We start from the raw sequence: 6200 nt of genomic DNA on the forward strand, positions 1-6200 counted from the left end.
GAGTTCTTAGGCCAGATTTAAAAATTACCAGATGGAAAAGCAATCTTCTGCAAGGGCCTCTTAGGATAGCTAAAGGGAGAGGCTTTACTTTTGATGGCAGCTTTTAGGCGGGCAGTGCAGAACAGCTCCGGTCTGTGTCACGTTGTCCGGTGTGCCGCGTTCCCTAGTGTGTCTTTGGGGTCCCTTTTCCCTTCCCCCCTCAATCCCCTCACCACAAGCATGATGTGTCGTGTTTCACGTCCCCCTGTTTGTCACGTTCTGTGTCACAGGTGTCTGCACATATTTGTGCCGGACCTGTTCTGCCCTGCCGCGTGGCATGCTGCAGTAGGACAAGCCTAGGAAGTTGGAATTTGTAATGTGGGGTGTACTTGGGCTGTAGATGCTATTCCTAGGTTGGCATAAGGTGTTTGCAGCTTGCGAGTTGCCCTGGAGGTGTTTGACATATGTTCTAACTTTCTTTCAGGTGCAGATGCCTTGCATCCCTGGCCGAGGGTCAGGGTTAGGAGTAGGAGGTGCCGGGCCTTCTTAGGAGCACTGTGAGTAGCACACTGGTGGGGTTTTGGGTGATGTGGTGCCAAGATCAGGCACTGATGTTTAGTTTTCTCTATAATACAGCTGTCTGAGAGACACCAGTGCGGTGACAGGAGGACCTTCCCAGCTGACGAGGTGGCCTTTCTTTGCACCTGAGACCAGCATCCCCTGATGTCTGAGAGATAAGTAGAGGGCCATGACCCACAGGGGGGATGAAAGCAGAGTGCCGGTTTGGGAATTACCGGGAGGGGTTTTGGAGTCCCCTTGGAGCTGGGGGTGTCCATGAAGTGGCCCCTTAGGCCCCGTAAAAGCCAAGTCTCACTTTTGATCACAGTGCTGAGGTGTGCAGGAGGGCAGAGCAGTCCCGGTGTGTATCGTGTCACTTGTCTATTGTGCATTATGTGTTGCTTGTGTATCTCATGTCTTTTTCCTTAGCCCTTTGAGGGTCCTGTCAGAAACCCTGGCATCATTGGTAGCATCTGTCATCTCTGCATTCCTTGGCCTGGCACCCAGGCCATAGATGCAATTCTGATACCTGTCTGAGCTCCCCAGTCAAAAGTTCTCTGTTTGGAAGCATCCAGTCAGTTGTCTTTTCAGGTCTTGTTCTCAGCTGTATGGACAGCTATGCCCCACCAGGATCCATTATGGTGGATTAGGACTTTGTAATAATACGAAGTTAGGTAGAGGCTTCTGATTGTAGGATTCCTAGGCATCCATCTTTGCAGTTCTTGGAAGAAAGAATTCAGTTTAGCATCCTCTTCCTCCAGGGTTCTCTGAGCCTCATCAGCTCACCATCGGTTTCAGCTCCATCATCTTGTTTTGCATTCTCTCAGTCCTTGCAGCTGTTTTCCTTGCTAAGAGATTTCTGTCTGTGTCTTGTGTCCTTTGTTTGTCACGTCTGGTCTGTCCTGTGTCACGGGTGTCTGCACACTTTTGGGATGGGGCTGTTCTGCCCTGCCGCATGGCCTGGTACGATAGTAGAAGTCTTGGAGACTTGGTATGTGTAATGTGGGGTGTACCTGGACTCTAGATGGGATTTGTAGATGGACATAGGATCTCTGGAGCTCTTCAGTTATCATGCAACTTTTTGACTCTTGTCCTAATTTTTTTTTTTCAGGTTCAGATGGCTTAAATCTGTGCCAGAGGGCCCCATCCCAGGTGAGGGGATTCCCCCAAGGAGGTAAGGCCCCATTTGTCTCTGCAGCAGAAGTGTGTATGGTGACTCTGTTACAGCTCTGTGTTTTGTCTTTCTTTTTAGGAAGTCAATCTGGATACCAGCAGCCAAGGTGAGCAGCAGAGAGAAGTAGTTGGTAGTGCTCAGCTCTTAGGTATAATGATTTTTCAGGAGATTCATTGTGTCACAAGAGGGATCTGCCCAGTGTCAAGGATGATGTTTGAGATTGAGGCTTCAGGTGAGTTGAGGATTGTGACTGGGAGAGGGAGAGAGAGCAGGTATCCAGTTTAGGAGTTCTTGGGAGGGGGTTTGCAGGCAGCAGGGTGAGAAAGGGTGTTTATTTGAGGGCCCCCCCCACACAAGGCTTCTCAGAAGCCTAACATAGGCGTTCCCATGTCTTACAGCATACAAGGTCCTCCACTGCACTCACAGGAATGCCGTTTAACTTTGCCTTTCTCTAAGCCAGGTGCCACCACTAATGAAGGCCACCGCCTGGGAATCGGGATGAAGCTGGAGCCTGAAGGAGCCAGGCACACTCAGGAGAGGGCAAGTAGCTGCCTGGCAGGTATCTGGCCCACATAGTTCTTCGCCCACGCGGTGCTAAGATCAGGCACTGATGTTTGGTTCTCTTAATTATAGGTGTCTGAGAGACACCAGTGCGGTGCCAGCAGGACCTTCCCCGCTGACGAGGTGGCCTTTCTTTGCACCTGACAGGGACCAGCATCCCCTGATGTCTGAGAGATAAGTAGAGGGCTGCGACCTGGGGAGGGGATGACAGTGGGGTGCTGGTTTGGGAATTACCGGGAGGGGTTTTTGAGTCCAGTTTGGAGGTGTGGGGCGTTCATTAAACGGCTTCTTTGGCCCCATGAAAGCCAAGTCTCACATTTGGTCACAGTGCTGAAGTGCGCAGGGCAGAGCAGTCTCGGTGTGTCTCGGGTCACTTGTCTGTTGTGCATTATGTGTTGTTTTTGTATGCCATGTCTTTTACTTTAGGCAGGCCTGTCGGAAGCCTTGGCATCATTGGTAGCGTCTGTGATCTGTGCATTCCTTGGGCTGGCACGCAGGCCATAGGACTTCTGACTGGGGAGCTCAGACAGGCATCAGACTCTCTTCTCTCTTTGGAAGCATTCCATGTGGTCTCTTTTTAGGTCTTGTTCTGAGCTGTATGGACAGCTATGCCCCACCTGGATCCATTGTGGTGGATTAGGACTTGTAACAATATGAGGTTAGGTAGAGGATTCTGACCATAAGATTTCTAGGCATCCCTCTTTGCTGTTCTTGCAATAAATCATTGAGTTAGCTGCTTCTTCTTCCAGGGTTCTCTGAGTATCAGCAGCTGACCTTCAGTTTCAAGTCAGTCATCTCCTTTTGCATTTTCTCAGTCCTTGCAGCCATTTTCCTTGCCAAGAGATTTTTGTCTGTGGGTTGTACCCTTTGTTTGTCACGTCCTGTCTGTGCCGTGTCACGGGTGTCAGCACACATTTGGGCCGGAGCTGCTCTGCCCTGTTGCATAGCCTGGTGCGATAGGACAAGTCCTGAGGGCTTGGGATGTGTAATGTGGGGTGTAGTTTGATCCTAGATGGGATTTGTAGATGGACACAGGATGTCTGGAGCTCATCAGTTATCCTGCAGCAGTTTGACTCTTGTCCTAACTTTTTTCAGATTCAGATGGATTAAATCAGTGCCTGAGGGCCCCATCCAGGGTGAGGGGATTCCCACAAGCAGGTGAGGCATCATTTGTCTCAGCAGCGGAAGTGTTCCGATGACTCTGTTACAGCTCTGTTCTTTGTTTTTCTTTTTAGGAAGTCAATCTGGATACCAGCAGTCAAGGTGAGCAGTAGAGAGAAGTAGTTGTTATTGTTCAGCTCTCAATTGTTGATGCAGTTCTAAGTTTCCATTCTCATTGGTGTGCTTTAGGCAATCTACTCGGAGCATGCCAAGCCCCTGTCGCCATCCGGCCGATGCACTGGGTTTCCCGCAGATGCGAGTCCTGCGCATGTGTTACGGGACCCGGCGATGAAGCCCTGAACTCCTCTATTTAATGGTGCTATCTGCGTGGCCTTCGGCAACTGCCGAGATGTTTTGGTGAGCGGTGGAAGTAGGGAGGAGGAGCGAGGGTTCGCTCAGGTTTCAGCTGTGCCAAATCACCTTATTCTCTCTTAATCCAGGTGTCCCCTGTGACTATGGCCTCGGTCTCTGAGCCTGCGCGAAGCGTGCAGCCTGAGCCGCCGGGCGTTCCTAGGAGCACGGTGAGTAGCAGACCGGTGGGGTTTTGGGCAATGGGGTGCCACGGTCAGGCAGTGACGTTTTGTTTTCTTTAATACATGTCTGAGAGACACCAGCCCGGTGCCAGCAGGACCTTCCCAGCCAACGAGGTGGCTTTTTATTGCACCTGACAGGGACCAGCATACCCCGATGTCTCAGATAAGTAGAGGGATGTGACCCGCAGAGGGGATGAAAGCAGGGTGCCGGTTTGGGAATTACCGGGAGGGATTTTTGAGTCCGCTTTGTAGGTGGGGGGTGTTCATGAAGTGGCCCCTTAGGGCCCATAAAAGCCAACTCACTTTTGATCACGGTGCTGAGGTGTGCACGGCAGAGCAGTCCCGGTGTGTCTCGGGTCACTTGTCTGTTGTGCCTCGTGTGTTGTTTGTGTATCTCATGTCTCGTACCTTAGCCCTTTGAGGGTCCTGTCAGAAACCCTGGCGTCATTCTTTGCATCTGTGATCTCTGCATTCCCTGGTCTGGCACGCAGGCCATAGAACTTCTGATCTGGGAGCTCAGACAGGCATCAGACTCTCTTCCCTCTTTGGAAGCATCCCATCTGATGTCTTTTTAGGTCTTGTTCTGAGCTGTGCGGACAGCTGTGCCCCACCTGGATCCATTGTGGTGGATTAGGACTTGTGATTATATGAGGTTAGGTAGAGGATCCTGACTGTAGGATTCTTAGGCATCCATCTGTGCTGTTCTTGGAATAAGTTATTCAGTTTGCATCTTCTTCTTCCAGGGCTCTCTGAGCCTCATCAGCTCACCATTGCTGTCAGCTCGGTCATCTCCTTTTGCATTCTCTCAGTCCTTGCAGCCATTTTCCTTGCCAAGAGATTTCTGTCCGTGTCTTGTGCCCATTGTTTGTCCTGTGCCGTCTGTCCTGTGTCACGGGTGTCCGCACACATTTGTAGCGGAGCTGCTCTGCCCTGTTGCCTAGCCTGGTGGAATAGGACCAATCCCGGGCACTTGGAATTTGTAATGTTGGGTGTAGTTGGACTCTAGATGATATTCCTAGGTTGATAGAAGGTTTTTGCAGCTTTTGAGTTATACTGCTGGTGTTTGACCTATGTTCTTACTTTCTTTCAGGTGCAGGTGCATCGCATCCATGGCTGCGCACCCTATCGTGTGTGAGGGGGTTCCCGAAATCAGGTCAGTCACCATTTGTCTGTGCAGGGTGTGTGGCAAGTGTGACCCTGTTACAGGTCTGTTCTTTGTCTTTATTTTTAGGAAGCATAGCTGGATCTCAGCAGTCAAGTTCAAGAAGGCAAGGTGAGCAGTGGCCAGTAGCCTTCATTGTTGCTGAGGTCTCAGTTCCTGGGGCAAGTCTAAGTCTCTATTCTTGTTTTTGTGTCTTAGTCAAGCCGCTCTGAGCACGTCAAGCTGCCATCCCCCACCAGAAGACGGACCGGTTTCGCTGCCCTCGTCAGCCCTGTCTTCCGGGTAGCTGTCGGGAACCGCCGAGGAATTGCGGTGAGTCGGGCAAGTAGGGATGAGGAGCGAGGGTCCACTCAGTTTTCAGCAATCCCACATCATCTCCTGTCCTCTTCATGCAGGTGTACTCTGTGATGCTGGCATCGGTGTCTGAGCATGGCTGACGCGTGTGACTCCAGGAGATCGGCCATTGTTAGGAGAACGGTGAGTAGCAGGCTTGTGGGTTTTGGCCGATGCGGTGCCAAGATCAGGCACCGATGTTTGGTTTTCTTTAATCTAGCTGTCTGAGAGACAACAGCCCGGTGGCAGCAGGAACTCCCCAGCCGGTGAGGCGGCCTTCCTTCGCACCCGATACGGACCAGCATCACCAGATGTCTGAGAGATAAGTAGAGGGCTATGAACCACAGAGGGGATGAAAGTGGGGTGCTAGGTCAGACTCCCAGGGTGGGGGGTTTGAATTGGCTCTGGAGATGAGGGTAGGCAAGATGTGGCCCCTTAGGCTTCATAAAAGCAAAGTCTCAGTTTTGGTTACGGTGCTGAGCCGGGCAGCAGGGCAGAGCAGTCCCGGTGTGTCTCGTGTCACTTGTCTTTTGTGTGTTGTGTGTTATGTGGATATGTCATGTCTGTTATCTTAGCTGTCTGAGGGGCCTCTCAGAAACCTTTCCTAGCATCCGTGATCTCAGCGTTCTTTGCCCTGGCACCCGTGCCACGGAACTCTTGACCCGGGAGCCCAGACAGGCATCAGAATTGCATCTCTTTTTAGAAGCATCCCGTCAGATGTCTTTTCAGGTCTTGTTGT

This window comes from Ammospiza caudacuta, chromosome 20 (genome assembly GCF_027887145.1).
Source record: "Ammospiza caudacuta isolate bAmmCau1 chromosome 20, bAmmCau1.pri, whole genome shotgun sequence".
Classification (NCBI taxonomy): domain Eukaryota; kingdom Metazoa; phylum Chordata; class Aves; order Passeriformes; family Passerellidae; genus Ammospiza; species Ammospiza caudacuta.